The sequence below is a fragment of the Solea solea genome, chromosome 3, assembly GCF_958295425.1.
Source record: "Solea solea chromosome 3, fSolSol10.1, whole genome shotgun sequence".
Taxonomy (NCBI): Eukaryota; Metazoa; Chordata; class Actinopteri; order Pleuronectiformes; family Soleidae; genus Solea; species Solea solea.
Genome location: NC_081136.1, coordinates 17,582,953 through 17,600,174, shown reverse-complemented (window position 1 = coordinate 17,600,174; position 17,222 = coordinate 17,582,953). Strand labels below are relative to the sequence as shown.

The window sequence follows — 17,222 nt, the reverse complement described above, 5'->3', positions numbered from 1 at the left end:
CTCTTCTTCGTCGTCCTCTTTTTGTATTCACCTATGAGACAGATTTCTTTCCCTCATTACGTTTTCTCTCCCCACAGCCTTATCTGCTTGCTCTGTTTGTTTCTTTTCATTTTTCCTTATCGAATATTCCTGCAACATTGCCTTTTTTTTTTTTTTTTTTTAGCAAATAGTCATTAGTGTGTTTGTGTGTGCTTCAGGTATTAGTCACGTGGTAGAGACCTAACCCTGTTTACACAGTCACATTACATTGTCTTGTCTTCCTTATGGGGACAAAAGGCAAGCCCCCATGATGTAAACGATTACATTTTAAAGTGAAGACACGTATGGTTAGGTTAGGGTTAGGTCAGTAGTATTTGTGCTTAAGTTTAGAGGAAGTCTTGAGGAAAGGAATGTAATGTCCTCTGAAATCATGGAAACCAGACTGGCGTGTGTGTGTGCGCACGCATGTAAGTGGCAGTTTGATGATTCAGCAGGGGTTCAAGCCTTCTACAGGGAAATCCTGAGTAAGAGAACAATTACCCAATCAGCACACTGTATCCAGCACACTAGGTCAATGACCCACCAACCAGGCAGCTGAATCACACTGATGGATGTATTGATTAAAACTATACACACACACACGCACACTCACTCACAGATTCAAAGTTAACTTCTTTCACCCAAGATTTCTTCCATTTTCTGACCTCTTTCTTCTCACTCACTCCCTTCCTTCTGTTCACAAACTAGAGGTATGTGAACATTTAAAAAGGCAGCGTGTGAGGCATATGAGGTGGGAGTGGTACAAGTATCCTGGGGGAAGCAGATGTGTGAGGTGAGTGGATCGAAACACTCAATAATGACTTGGTAGAGGCCTGTTATCCAGCACGTTTCATCAAAGGCTTTTCTCTGAGCATTAATGAATCACAAACTGCATTGGAGCGTACCACAAACACATTTCTTCTTCTAATGTGAGACACTAATAAAGGCCAAACAACATTTTGCTGCAGCGGCAAAGCGCTGGGAGAAGTAGTTTCCTCCTCAGCGTCTCAAACTCTAATGCTAAACATTGCTGATACAGGCAGGAACGCCGTGTGCCTCCCTGTCAGACACAGACTATCTGCGTTACAGACTAAGTACAATCCGGGTTTTCTTTTGACAGTCAGCACCCACGCTTTATTCCGCACCATGATTCACTTGAGCATCTACAACCTCTTGCATCTGTTGAGGATTGTTGTAATACAGACGAAATCTCTTGAGTTTGTAGATGTGAAGTGGATGCTTTGGATACAAAAGACATAGTCTCTTACTCTGTCAAGGTTTAATATCGTATATTATCATATATGTAGTACTGTCTGCTCCCAACCCCGCTGCTGTTGTTACAAGTGGATTTACCCAGTGTGGGATCAATAAAGTCTAATCTAATGTTATCTAATCTGATCTAATCTATCACACTCATGTCAACTAATGCAATTTGCTTGGTTCCTCTGTTTTTTCTCAGAGGAATAATGGCAACAGAATGTCAGCAGTTAGTGGACCAGTTTTATTAGTTTTAGTGTTCATAGAAACCCCTTTGTTTGTATGGCTGCAACAGTGAATCGATTACTAAATTAATAGTAAATAAAAAGGTCCACATTTCCTGACAATTTATTGATCAAACAATTAATTAGGTTAATTAATCTGTTAAGTAATTGACAGATTAATTGATTACGAAAATAATTTACTACAATATGTTATTTTTTACTGTTTTTTAATGTATATATGTTCTAGAAAAAAAAAACTAAACTTCCGCTTATTCATCTCCCCATCTCATTCCTTTTTTCCTCTCCACACCCTTTTCATCCCTCATTTCCCACATGTGACACTCTCCTCTAATCTCCCCGGTGACCTCACTCATGCTGTTTCACTTTTCACTCTTATATCTCCTATCCCTCCGTCTGTCTCCAGCGGTTGCTGTGGTTACAGTTTGTTCTGCTCATCAGGCGCCTGCTGTGTCTAAACAGACTGTCAACACTTTAATTACTCATCCTCTCATCCCTCTATATTTCTTTACTTCTGTACTTTGCTGTTGGTTTTTTGGCTTTTATGTCTGGTTTGGGGGAGACTCTTGGTCATTCTGTGAAATAGTCCTCTTCTTTAATCATTGTCAACATTGTTTCTTCATTTTTACATCCCTTTTGCGATGTCATCCCCACATCCACACCCCAGACTACCTCAAATGTACCAAAGATTTATTCATTGATCCAATGATGTTGTTGTCTTTTCTTGTGTCTGCCTCTGAGCATCATAATTCTAAAAGTAAAATGCTAGATTTGATTAAAGTCACTGGATATATAGTTCATGGTTTAAGGAAGACATTAATGAATGTTTTGAGATGGGAGGAGTGTATTGACACTGTGAGAAACTGAGGAACATAGTTTGTACTCTCTCTGGTTAGCATAGATTTTCTTTTTAGACCTGTTTATTCCGATATTCCCTTAACTCCCCCTTTTCCTCTTATCATCCACCTCTCTAATGTCATCTTCATTACTCAGTCTCTCTCCATCCCCCTGAGTGTTCCTCCCTATCTTATTCAGTCTTGCAGTTTCTCCTCTTCATCACGCTACCCTCCCATACCTCTCGCTCTCTCTCCATCATCATTCCTCAGCTGTTGACAAGGGACTGATGTCTCATCCTTTGATCCTCGCTGTCTTCTTCAACAGCCCAGCACTTTCACTTCTTTCCCTCCACCATTTGTCATTCCTGTATTCCACCCTTCATCTTTCAACTGCCACTTTTTTTGACGTGAACCTCTCCCCCTGTTTCGGTGTTTTAAATCTTCCTTTTCTCCTCCTTAGTTCCCTTTATACACAAATCCCACTATATTGCTGTTTACAAGATCCACTATCATGGTCAAAGGTTTAGACTGAATCAAACAAAGCCAGCATAACAGCATAATGCCACTCTTGTGTGTGTGTGTGTGTGTGTGTTTGCCATGCCGGGCTTAGCTTTTATACCGTTCTAGTCTGTGGTGGTGCTGCTGGCTTACTTAAAGGCAGAATCATAATTCCTCCTCCCTTCTGTGTTTGTATTTTTCAAACAGACAGACAGAATAAAGGCACACAACATGTCTGACTTGAGCAGCACTGTAGAAAAGAGGCTTTTGACAGAAACCTGGTGAAATCAGACATGTGTGAAATGTCCCACAACTATCATGTTTGTCTCTACTGTCGTGGCGTGTGTCCGCTTCGGTCTGTTTCATGTAATTATACTTATTCCCAACTCTTGGGGATTGCCTGGTCACTAGGCATTGAACACTTCATTAGTCAGTCCGTCCTTCTACTGCTTCCCTTTGCCAACTCCCCTAAATGGCTATTGTCCAGTTATAGTTAAGGAACCATAACAAGGAAACCTCTTTCCTCATGTGTTTAATGTGCATAGGCCACTGTGGAGGCATCACCTATTGCCCACCAGTGTCCAGTCATGCATTGTTAGATTGAAGCCGTAGCTGGTCGTTCTCTAGTTGACCTTTTTGTGTTTGTCACTTTTACTCCTTTGTCCTTCAGCCTCTAATAACGGTTATACTTTCCAACTAAAAGACCCTTTCCAAAAACAAATGAAAGCCTAAAAAAGGACAGATTTGAGGAGTTTGGTGTAGCATAATATAATAATAAACTAACCCAATTTATTTCAAAGGTCAGCGACATTATTTCCTTTATTCCGCTACTTTCATTGTTGCATTCTGAAAATAAATAAATCCAATTCAGTTATAGAAGCCCTGTGAGGCTGCAATGATTTATTGATTCCTGAATTAATCGGCAACTGTTTTGATAATCAATTGATCGGTTGTTTGTTCAGCATTTTAGTTTTAGTCGAGTTGTTGGCAGTTTAGTTCTTCATGGGAGAAGCATATTTGTTACACAGCCTTATCAACAGTGTCTGTGGTGGATAGGGCTTTTCCACTGGGCAATTAATTGAATCGGTTATTTCTCTTTAATGAAAGGTCCATGCACTTTCCTGCCGCTTTTTTCTCTCCGTGACTCCATTCACTTATCAGTCTATTCATTTTGGCATGGCTCCTACTTCCAACAGGGAGCACCCCATCTGTTCATCTCCCATACTGTAGCCTTTGGTAACAACAAGCCACGCCACACATTAACAAGATAATAGAGAAAATGTTCCTTTATTCTGCCTTAATTCTTCTGTTTAAGCCAGATGACACTTACCTGCTTATGACTATTGATAGCAGGAGAGCAAAGCCAATTATAGAATTGTGATTGGGCTAATGGATATCTAAAGGCTTCTTTGTAAGACTAAAAATTGCACATTTTTCAGAATAAGTGCTGCCCCTGTTCACAGCAAGAGTCACAACGGCTGTAAATGATCAACAGAGCAAGTAATTAGCCTCATCTTGCTAATAAAAAAGTGTATTGTTTGTATATATATATAAAAAAAAGATAGTTTCACATAGAGTTTTATTTGCAGGTTAATTAGTGTTTCTGTGAAAGTAGATTTCAATTTCCCCCACAGGTGTGCCTCATCATTTGCATGTTTATTACATATTACATATCCACCATGCCCCTAAATGTTTAATGACTGGTGTTGGTGATCACTGACTGACATTTTGGGGTCATGTAAGACTAATTGTAGCCAGTGGTGTAACCATGTAAAGTTACATAATGATGGCCATCTGTCTTTATAATTATTCCTTCTTAATCTGTCTCTATTTTTATCTCCCTATGGTGAATTACTGTTAAATGTATTTTTACACCGCGATTGTGCCTCTTTCTAACGCTTTCTCTTAATCAGTAAATAAATTTGCTGCTCAAACAAATTATATTTTAGGTTGTCTATCTATACCATCTCCCCATATGCCTCCTCACTATCCTGCCCCTGTGTTCTCACACTCAGCCAAATTAATAAATGAATTCAAATTTTTTTGGCTCATTCTTCCATTCACCTGTCACTTGAAGTCAATCACTGCCTCTAATTCCTCCTCACCTGACTGCAGTCCCTTCATCTGACCTCTCTGTGCCCTGAGCACACATCACTATGTTGCTGTGTGTCACCCCCTTCCTGCCCCTCCCCCCTGTCTCCTCTCCTCCCTGTATCTCTTTCCCTCCTCGCTTTACGTCCTTGCACTTTCCCGCTCCTCCCATCTCCATTTCTTTGTCATCACCCTCTTATCCTCCCATATATCTACTCAGTCTGATGTCTGATCTGTCGGGTTTGTGTGCCAAATCCGCGTGTGTGCACATACTTACGTAAAACGCCTCACATTAAGGGAGTTTAAAACCGTGCTGCTGACACTGCCACTGCCACTGCACACTACCGGAGCTTTTCCACACTCTCGCCATGCTGCACACACACACACACACACACACACACACACACACACACGCACAACATGCCTGGTGAGATTACATAAAGGTAAGATGATGAAAGCCGAGCTGAGATGCACCTAGTGAGTAATCTGATACAGGACAGCTCTGGCTGACACTCACATGTCCATAGACCCACTGAGATAGAGAAGAATGTAGAGCTGTGCAGTTAGAGGTGTGTAAGAGAGGGAAAGGAAAGATACACCAATCATATGTGTGTGTGTGTCTATTCTGACATTTGCCTCACATGTTTCTGTTGTTATGAAGATACATCTGTTCATTATTTATTGGCCAGAGAGTGTGTGTGTGTGTGTGTGTGTGTGGGAGAACAGAGTTCCCAGTCTCCAGTGAGAGCTGATGTTCACCGCATTGATGGACTCAGTGATTCAGCAGTAATGGCGCTAACATGCAAACATGGATTCACCTTTATTGGACCAATATAGGGCCAATTATGTGTGTGTGTGTGTGTGTGTGTGTGTGTGTGTGTGTGTGTGTGTGTGTGTGTGTGTGTGTGTGTGTGCGCTTCTATCCCAGGTCAGCTGTGTTTCCAATTGCTCAATTGGAGACGCAAGCTGCTCCAGGTTAGGTGGTAATAGTTTGGGTTAATGCGAGTCTCCAGGAAATAAAAAGCGTATAAAACCATAACACCAAACCTATGACAACGTGTGTGTGTGTGTGTGTTTGAAACTGCATGGCTCGTTACCTTTTCCGTCTGTGTGGCTCTATAATCCAAATCAGCTCCACATGTTATCCAGGGTGTGTGTGCGCGCGTGTGTGTGTATTTGTGTGTCTTTATTACAGCTCTTGCCCCAGGTGTTTTATCCTTGTTTTGGGCCAGCGGGGTGGAGCGGGGCAGTCAGTGTGTGTTCGTGCTAAAACTTCTCCTCCATGCACACACACACATATATCCCCACATACATCAAAAGGAGGCAGATGTAGGTCAGAAAAACAGAGTCACAAAAATGTAAATCCGCCAGTATCCTCTTAGGCTTCTATAGGTGAAGAAACCCTTGAAAATCCGGAATTACTCACTCAATCCTGGTGCCGATATTCCAAAATAGAGACTTTGGTTAGGAAATGATCCAAGAATCCATTTTGCTTTAAATCCTATTCATTGCTTTTGTGATGTGATTCAGGGTCTCTCTATATGTCAAGCAGAAAAGTCGAGGGCGTATAAGAATCCTGGAGAAGTCGCAGATCCTCACCTCCCCACCCCACTTTTTCCTGATCCCCTTCCTTTGATTCCTCTCCCCCTGTTTTTTTCCTCCCCCCTTGTCCTGTCTCTACTCTTCTTATTTATTCATCTGTCTCTCCGTCTCCCCCCCTCATTTCTTCATTCATTCCCGCAGTAAGTTTCCCACCCCCCCCCTCTCTCCCTCATCCTTCACTTCCCAGAGTGATTTCCAGGGTCTCTTTTACACTCTACAGAGTGGGGCCCATGTCTCTTCTTCCACATCCAGTTAGTTGTCCATTGATGACCTTGGAGGGAGCTACAGAACAGGAGCTTTGGGGAGTAAGCGTGGAGAGATGGAGGGCTGGGTGGTGAGAAACCTGCAAAAGAGGAGAGACAGATGGAGAGTGTGAAGAGCACGTGCAGTGAAAATGTGTTCCATTAATGCCATCTTTGCTCTGTGTTCACTCGCGTGAATCACACAAGCGTTCTGGCGAGTCCATTATCACATTTGTGTTCCTGTTTTTTTCTCCTCAAGCCATCTGACCTCTTCCTCTCTTAATATATCTGCATTCACCCCGTCTTCCCACGATTTCTTTTCTCAATCAATTGCTCCTCCTGTTAGGCCTTTTTAGGCCCCCACTGATTCTCCTCCTCCTCTGTCTGTCCTCGCCCTTCCCTGCTTCACCTGTCTGTCAGAGAGAATCAATAGTTGCGAGACCCTCCTAGCGCTTCTCAGCAGGCTGCACCACCTTGCTCTGGCACAGAAGCACATGCACACACACACACAGTCATGCAGAACGTTCATGCATGCCTGCACCAGCACAGTCACCACACACACACACGTCCACCATGCAGTCGTGCAGTGATACTCTCCTGAAAGCACACACACACACACACAGTCTCTGCATCTCTCTCTCCTCCTCTCTCACTTTCACACCCTATAATGAAACAATTGGGCTATTGATCAGTGCCATGAATGTCTCACAGTTCAAAAGTTCCCTCCCATACACACACACAAACACACACACACACACACTGACGTGCCTGTCTATCACTCTCCAGAAGCCGACACCTTTAAGAGGACAATCGTGTTATCCACCTCTAAAGCTGTCCACTGCACTTGCTTTGTGTTAGTGTGTGTTTCTTTGTGAGTGCGTGTGTGTGTGTGTGTGTGTGTGTACACTAGTGCAGCAGTGTTCATGCCAGATTGATTTCCTCCTTTGAAATTCAATTGATTAGCCTTGATCATGTTTTTTTTTTCCCTTTCAATTCCTGTTTTTATCCTCCGCTGGTGTTTACTTTGCGACTTCAAGAGCGCATTACCCCCATTTCTTGTTTCCACATTTAAGTTTTTCCCCATGTGGGTAAACATGTCATTTCCCCCAGTTATTTACCCTTAGTGTGATGAAAAGATGCAGCACTAACCTTGTTTTGCAGATCATTCCACTGTGATTCCCGGTGCCGTTACATACATCTATGTCTCCACGGCTCGCTGTCTATCTCAGCTCCATGGAAAAACACCCATCTCTCTCTTTTCGCTCTCTTTTTCTCTCTCTCTCTCTCTCTCTCTCTCTCTGTCTCCTCCCCTCGGTCGTCCCCTCACTCGGTCTCGACAGCTGCAGTGCTCTGTCTGCCTCCTCTGTCGCTCTTCCGTCAGGCTGTAGGCTGATTGAATTTTAAGTCATGATAATCCCGCTGAACAGGTACTGAATGAAGAAAGCAGGGGACACACACGGTAGAAAAAGGAGGGAGAGAGAGAGAGAGATAAAATAACACAATGCAGGGAGTACAGCTGGCTTGTATTTTTAGAAACCTCCTCTCCTTCTGGGAGGGTTTCTCCTCTTTCTCTAATTGCCCTGCCTGCACTTAGTCACTTCTTTTCATGTGCTAGTTTATCCCTCTCGCTTTTGTCCTTAAATCTCATTGGCTTGCTTTGTTTTAATCTGGTGAGGGAAGAGTTTGATTCCAGACGAGGAGCAGAGGAGAGGACTGCGATCTGTCTGCGGCACCGTCAAACATCGGACTGAGAGGCAAAGAGAGGGAGAGAGAGAGAGAGAGAGAGATGGAGAAAGAGAGAAAGACATTAAGATGAGGAGCATGAGGAAACAGAGATGGAGGTTGGTGAAGATGAAAGAGGTTATTTAGGAGGAGGAATAGTCGGAGAGATGACGGGGGGGGGGGGGGGGGGGGGGGGGCATGGGGGTGAATGGAAGATAAAAAAGAGGAGAGAATTCCACACCCATTGAGTTACTTGTCGGATAAGGATTTTGCATACACATCTTATAATCAGCTTATACAATATCATCACATTGTTCTAAAGGTACAACCCAACAGTATACGGCAGCAGCAGTAGAACAGTATTGCTGCACTTGATAAATAATTAATAGGCAGCCTATAAGATGTTTCTGAAGGCTAGGGAGTAGGGGTAGTGATGCTTTTGAAAGTCAACAAAATCCCAGCAAAAAGACCAAAACAAACCATCACAATTTTATTAAATTTAGTTTTCCTTTATTTAACCAGGTAAAAGACTCATTGAGATTTAAAACCTCTGATCTGTTCAGTTGTCTCCCTCACGGTTCAAAAAAAGACACCAGCGAGTGATAGCATTTTACTGGGTGACATTATCCTTCATGACAATGATCACTGTCAGTTCCACATACACTGGCCAAATCTTGAAAAGCTCAAATGAACAGCTAACAGCAATCCTTAATAGTCATTTTCAGAACATGTTCATGAGTATAAGAAGATTTCAATCCTCTGTATAGGTACAGATTGACTCCAGAGCTGCGTGCCATAGAGATGCTAATGAAGTGTGAACAAGCACAGTGTTAGTTTTAGTCTCAACATGGGATTTGTTTGTGTAAAAGTCTATAGAGTATGGAAAAGGGAGGGGATTATATGTTTAAAAGCAAGGTGTTTGTGGATTGTTTTCATCTCTTTATATGTGAGCCTGAGTGTAAGCTGTCTGCAGTGAGGTAACGGTGACTTAGTAAATGGATTCACGGAGTAGCAGCTTTACGAAGATGTGTAACATCTTCACACACCTGGCTAATTACTGTGGGATGTGTGCTACATTTCATCATCTTTTAATGTGTATGTTTTCTGTAATGTTAGCTATAGGGCTGGCTAATATGAGGAAAACACTTAACACAGTATAGATAATATAATTCAATACTCATAGACTTAAAATACAGTATAAGTCAAATCAATAATTCTTTAAGCCTGGGTGATGTGACGTGATAAATAATACATTTTTAGGCTGTATCTCCATATATGAGGTATATAGAGATATAAAGATTTCTGTTGAGATGTTTGCACTTCTCAGGAGACTGAAAATACACTGAAAATACACTCCAACATAAAATATCTGCTGTTTATGATCTGTATTACATGTTTGAAATGTATTGAATTACATTTGTGTCGAAATTTTCCAACACTTTTTAAGAACCAAAAAAATTCGATTTAATCATTCAAAAATATTGTATTTTATTGTTTGAAAATATACTTGTTCTTTGCACTCCCTGATTTGTTCCTTGTGCTCCCGGATTTGTACTCTTTGCGCTCCCTCACTTGTTCTTGTGCTCCCTCACTTGTTCTTTGTGGTCCCTCATTGTTCTTTGCGCTCCCGGATTTGTACTCTTTGCGCTCCCTGATTTGTTCCTTGTGCTCCCTCACTTGTTCTTTGTGGTCCCTCATTGTTCTTTGCGCTCCCGGATTTGTACTCTTTGCGCTCCCTGATTTGTTCCTTGTGCTCCCTGATTTGTACTCTTTGCGCTCCCTCACTTGTTCTTGTGCTCCCTCACTTGTTCTTTGTGGTCCCTCATTGTTCTTTGCGCTCCCGGATTTGTACTCTTTGCGCTCCCTGATTTGTTCCTTGTGCTCCCTCACTTGTTCTTTGCGCTCCCTCACTTGTTCTTTGTGCTCCCTGATTTGTTCTTTGCACTCCCTCACTTGTTCTTTGCGCTCCCTGATTTGTTCGTTGCGCTCCCTCACTTGTTCCTTGCGCTCCCTCCCTCACTTGTTCTTTGTGCTCCCTCATTGCTCTTTGCGCTCCCTCACTTGTTCTTGTGCTCCCTGATTTGATCTTTGCGCAAAGAACAATGAGGGACCACAAAGAACAAGTGAGGGAGCACAAGAACAAGTGAGGGAGCGCAAAGAGTACAAATCAGGGAGCACAAGGAACAAATAAGGGAGCGCAAAGAACAAATGTATTTTCAAACAATAAAATACAATATTTTGATTAATGATTAATGATTAAATCAATTTTTTTGCTTCTTAAAAAGTGTTGTTTGATTGATGATTATCAATGCAACAGCCATTAAAACTAGGAAAATCATCACAAATTCCTTATCATGATATGATGATATCCAAAATCTAAGACCATATTTTGTCTCATGGCAGCAAATAGATGTAGTATAATATAAATATAATCCAGTCAGCCTAATACTATAAAAACACACTTCAAGGCCACATCCTGCATTTTTGTTTTTTTTGTAATACCTAAATTTGAAAGAAGAACATTACCACTTTTACAGCAGTATAAAGTATTTCTTTGACCACTAATGGAAGAAGGGAGGAGGGAAGAGGGGAAGGGTTGGGAGGAGAAAGATTAGGAGACATAGACCTTGGCTCAAATGACTATAGGAAGTGAAGCTCTTAGTGCGCTGAGCATCTGTGGGTCAGAAAAAGGGTTGAGAGGGGGAGCAACGCAGGATGATTAAGAGCGAGTGAGCACGAGTGGTCAGAGATCTGTGGAGTGTGAGAGAGATAAGTGAAATAGAATAGAAATGATGGAGTGGTAAATCCTGCACCTTGACCTCTGTTTTATTTCTGGTGCTTTGGTTGATTTAGACATTTTGGTATTGATTGGACTTTTACTTAAGAGTTTTATTGTTGCCTTATAGTTACTTGTGTTTTCTTCCCATAGATTTTCCTGTTGTATTTTGAAGCTTCCTGATTTGTTGAAAAACTCCACTCTTGTCTTGTATTGTGTCGCCTCATCACTCCCTGGTTTTCACTACTTTTCCCGCCTTTTGATTACATAATTACTCCACCTGTGTCGAGTGGTGTGCATAAATAATTTCGTTCTTAGCCAGATTGTCTTTTGTTGCTTCTTGTTCTCAATGCAATTTCACACACAGAGAGATGGAAATGAAAGACAGCGAAAAGTAGAATTGGAAAATATTTTGCTGTGTTATGGGTAACCTGGACTTAAATATCCACCTAGGAGTTTTTTTTCCCCCCTCGGTCACTTTTCTGTCTTCTAAATATGTTTTCCTTCTGCATCACCCCTCTGTGTTTGTCTTTCTCTTTCAAGCATGTACCTCCACCACCATTGTTATATCTGGGATTCACCTCCTGTCTCTTTACTGTCACTACAGTACATCAAATGGTTCTCAGGTGGACCACTGCATTTCTGACCCAGTAAGCCAGACCTCCCCCAAAGCAAGGTCCAGCAAGGAGATGTATCAGTTCAGCCAGTCTCACCCAGTTTTACAGCTCTCTGTTTTTATGGCTCGTTGATCCACAGTTAATCAAACCTCTAGTGGTTTTGGCACTCAGTTCCTCTCATCAGGGAGAGTGACCTTGCTGCATGAAACTAAACTTACACGACCTAGTGTTGGGTGATTAAGTGAGTTAAGTGAGTCAGCAGAAATTCTCATTACTGACAAAGTTTTAGCTTTTTTCACAGTTTTTTCACTGTTCGTAAAACATTTGCTCATAAAAAAATAAATCCTAGCATGGTTTGGTGCGGCTGTACGAGGCAATGACACACATTCAGTGCTGACTGTGCCATGAGTGCTCCCTGCTGCTGAGAACCAGAGGCTTGCTCTCACTGGAATCATGGCTGCCAATGGGCACATAAGGAAATCTGAGTTTAGCTACTACAACTACTACACACTAACCTATTCAAATCTATACCTGCTTAGTTCAACTATATCTGAACAATTTAACACAGAGCATATCACAGATGACACATTTGCACAAGTGCACTTTGAAGTACCGTTATTGAAGCGAAAAGTTTCTGAAAGCTGAGAATTTGCACGCAAAGCCAATACATGGTTATTACGCTAATTTCACTCGTTTCAGTAAGCTGGCACCAGCTTACTCTTGTCACCAGAGAGGAGAGCGTTGGAATAACGCCTGTACATAGTTTCCATTTTTTGGGCCTGTTTCTGGACATTAAGACCAAATATTTTTTTTTAAATATGTCTTACTGTTCATGTACAACTAAGTGTTTTTGGGGTTTTTTAGTACATTTTTTTTATCTTTTCTCGATTTTAAATTGTTACGCATTTAAAATGCAGCAAATTGTAGATTACTGACAGATATTGAAAGCTATAGGTGTTAAAGGGTTAAGAATATGTTCATCTCTTTATCTTGTCATTAGAGAGGCTTTTCTTGGAAAAACAGGTCTGTACACCACTCACTCTCCCACACCAAAGTCCATAGAGATATTTATCATTTTTAGCTCTCAGGGACACAGGAGCTGATTGTCTACTATTGCCATGTTTGTATCACTGAGGTTAATCTTGATGATAGATTTCAATGATGTAAAATCACTGGTTTTCTCTTTGAACTTCAGTCTGTGGAGTGAACTAGAAAATAATGCAGTGAGATAAAGAGGCGAAACGTGTTCTTAAAATATCATGGACAGAAGATGGTTTAGAGTTTCGACTATGTGTCAGTGCCTCTACAACTGCACTTCAAAAAAACCTAAACTAGCCACTATTCCTTTTAATAAAACCACCACTTCATTCAGGGCAACATAGAATCAGTGCACCTGTGAACTCATGGAAACAGAAATAACTATAACCTGAAACTTTCTTTTGACCACAGATGAATCAATTGCAAGTAACTGCTCTAAGACAAGACGTCTTAGTGCAGACACTGAGCAGTAAGCAGATGAGAGGGGAAGAGGGAGACATTGACTTAGTTCATTCTGAGTAATTCAGCACTTAATCAGAGAGAGGACAGACCTGTTCTGGCTCAGTCAGGCCAAATTAGCACTCAAAGTGAAAACAGTTGCAGCAGAGTCGGCCCGTATTGACCCCTGACTGAACGATGCCTTTTGACTTTTTCTTTTTTCTTTTTTTGTTTTTACAGAGGACTGGTTTAAGTCACTGGTGGTTTCATCAAACTGCAACTGACATACATTACTTTTCTTTGATCTTTACTCTATCCCGTTGTTATTTAAATTAAACAAAAGCTGTGAGGATGCTGACTCACAACAGATATAAATACTGTGTAGGGAATGTCCATTTTATTTCACCTCTGCTCACAAGGGACACAGAAGCATGCACACGCATGTTAATGATGCTGCACCGAGTCAGTGCAATAGCACTATTTCATATTTCACTAATCCAAGAGTGTTTTTTATATCATTTTAGCATTTGGGTGTCAAGTTAAAGACAAAGTAAACACACACATCCAATACCTACATACACATAAATATATATATATATATATGGAAAATGGTCTGTATTTATATAATATTTTATATAGTCCTTAATGACCACTCAAAGCTGCTTTACACAACAGTTTTGCCATGTATATATCACATTTCTGTAATCCCGTGCCCTTTGTAAAAGGTTGAGAGGTGAGCAGTTGAAGCAGTGTTAACCCACCATTGGATGTTTGTCACTAACAAGCAGAAAAGTGACAGGTAAGGCAGACAAATGTGCACAAGTCAAAAGATGGAACTTTGACAGCAGCTGAGGAGCATGTCCTTGCCAGCAGCGAGAAAATACCCACTGTTTGTGTGTGAGATAGAGAGAGAGAGGGAGACAAAGAAAAAGGTAGATAGATTTTTATTTATTTATTTATTTATTTATGTATGTTTAGGTGTCAGCTTGAAAAGCAACCTGCAATAACAAGTTGACTGGTTTGTCAGTGAGTGAGGAATAATTGTTTTGGGTGTATAAATTAATCAGTGATTTTGAGACAGTGACTAAATCTAGACATGACTGAGATGCACAGTGAGCGCCTGCAAACAAACCTTTTGCACATGATCACCAGTGTGTCAGAGGATTAACACGCACCCCACACGCGAAGAAAAAAAACTTCCCACAATAGAGCATGCGTTTGGCCACGAGCGGAGCTCACATGGAACATGATTGACCACACACACACTCAGAGATCACATGATCGCACACATAAAGGCACCATAGCGGCACACAAATCAGGACACTGACAGCTCAATCCGCAGTTAGACACACACACACACACACACACACCTACTCACAAGGCTAAATGGAATGAGCTCACTCACACACTTGCTCAGCTGTGATGTCAGGGGTAAATGGTGTGGAGGTTTAGATCGAAGGGCAGACCCTGCTCCATTTGTCTCAATCTATGAGTAATGAGAGACAAGGACACATGCACATACATGCATGAAAGCCACAAGTCTCCGCCCTCTAATTTAACTTTCTGAGCCAGTAGGTGGGGCATGGGCAATATATCGATATTATTATTATCCATGTTTGTGACATGAGACAAGACATGGTCTTAGATTTTGGATGTCATATATCTGTGGGGACTTTTCCTTGTTTTAAAGACTGAATATTATACTGAAAGAAAGTGTGAAATATACTAAATATTTATCAATTTAAAAATACATGGAATCAACAGCATTTTTTTAATCAACTTATAACACTTTAATTGTAAGCCTCATATAACAGATATTTTATTCATACATATATATATATATATATATATATATATATATATATATATATATATATATATATGTATATATGTATAAATAAAATATCTGTTATATGAGGCTTACAAAGGTATGCAACTGAGTTTGACCATATTTATAGTCAATTATTTGTAACACACGTAAATATCCGTCATTTAACATTAAAAAGCCAAAGAAATAAAGCAGGTATTATCTGAAATGAAAGGTTATAACTGTATTTTTAGATTTAGGTAATATAGATGATAATCAGTAGATGTATATTGTGATAAGATTTTTTTCCCACATGGCCTAGCCCTTTATTTGCATGTCATTGTGTTGTTTAGTTATTTAACTTGCAATAGCAATGGGTTTCCCTAATGATTCCCCTTTTACTGCTGGGAGAGCATTTTATCAGCCACAGGCAGCAGTTAATGAAGTATGAGAAAAACATGCTGGCCTTGTTTGTCTATATTGCTTTAAGAGTAAAATGTTGACTCATGCTCTCAGACATGTTTTTTTAAACATGCAATGCAAACGCTTGCAAGAGTTAGTCACTTTAATAAGTTCTCTACCGTTGAAAAACAACAACTTATACATGTCTTTGTCTGTGGGCCTGCGCAAATGGATTTGTACACAATGAGAGTTGTTAGACAACATCTGCTAAATGTCAAAATAAAAAGCGTGAATGTGCCAGTTTTTAAGTGCCAGTGCCAGAGTGCCACCTGTGTAGCCTGTTGGCACAACTGAATGGAACAAGAGCCACATGTCACCTGTGAATTCCCTTCTGTTTATAGGCTTATAAAGGTATGCAACTGAGTTTCTGTTGCCAGACGGCCATTTCAGCACCACGGTCAGTGCACATTAGCTGTATACGCTATGGTGTTTATTTACAAATGAATGAAAAGGAGCAGAATAATCTTATGTATTGTTCTTCTTCTTCTCATTATTAGTATGATAATAATGATAATAATAGTAGTAAACAGTACATAAATACATACAGTATATATACAATATGCAATATAAGGTTTAACTGGAATAAGGCTGACACAATTTTTTCTCAAATACATTTCATAATATTTTGCTTTTAGTTTCTTTAGCTTTTCTGTCAAAATAAAATTCCTTGAACTGATTCATTTTCCAGGTGTTTTTCCATCTCTTTAGATCTGATCTGATTTTTGGTTGTTTGCTTTTGTTTAGTTTTTTTTCCCCCAAGATTTATGTTTCATGTAAATCATAGTAATTTATTTATTTATTTATTTTTTTGAATATTGGATTTCAAAATGTTATTAGGAGCTTTATACAAATGTTGTGGACGCACAAAGGGAGAGAAACAGGATCTGTGTTGAAAGAGCATTAAAAAAAAAATCAAATGTGAAAACCTATAAATACCGGCTAGAAGATCACAGGCCGCTATGATAAGGCTATAAAATATTCCAATAAATAATGCATGATGTTCTGTGCTGAGAAAATCGTGACATTTATAGTGAGTTCTGTAAATAAGAAGCAGCTGTTAGTCATTTGCTGTCCTGGGCTCCACTAGTCTCTGAACACAGACACTATGGGGGCTTTGTAGCATTAAAAGCATCATGCTGAGCCATGATGGAGGGGAATAATTAAAGATGATCTTGTTGGTTGAGTCAACATTTCTATTTTGGTTATAGCATTCCTAATAGGAGCCATCTTTGCTTCAGTGTTGGTACAGATGCCTGGGTGAATCACCTTTTCACCACTGACTGTAGTCATCAATGGAACGAGCCCATTAGAGAAGATGCATTAGTTTGGCAGAACAGTATATTGAGATTTGGACCATTATCATGATGGTAAATGGAACCTGGTTGAATTATATTAGCAACTACGACCATACAGAATGGGATAAGACAGACAGATGCACTCTGCAATACTTTGATCTCTAAAGAACAACATGTCACTCATTGAATCCTGTTTTTCATGCCACCTTCTCTAGTGGTGTTACCTGAAGTAACCTAAAAGTAGGGCTGGACGACATGGAAATAACAAATCTTTATATATA

General features: G+C 40.4%; 2 protein-coding genes across 3 annotated transcripts in view; one reads left to right on the top strand and one right to left on the bottom strand.

Annotated features, from left to right (window-relative positions):
• LOC131457185 (leucine-rich repeat and fibronectin type-III domain-containing protein 4-like) overlaps positions 1 to 6,647 on the bottom strand; it is a 31,791-nt gene extending 25,144 nt beyond the window's left edge. The window contains exon 1 of one of the 2 annotated variants that reach the window (XM_058626044.1): positions 6,040 to 6,647. The gene's annotated coding sequence lies outside the window, so the exon portion shown is untranslated. The remainder of the gene's footprint in view (positions 1 to 6,039) is intronic. The other variant, XM_058626045.1, reaches the window with a different exon arrangement.
• The window catches only part of LOC131457184 (pyruvate carboxylase, mitochondrial-like), a 329,828-nt gene that overhangs the window by 218,967 nt on the left and 93,639 nt on the right, over positions 1 to 17,222 (top strand). The gene's annotated exons all lie outside the window — the stretch shown is intronic.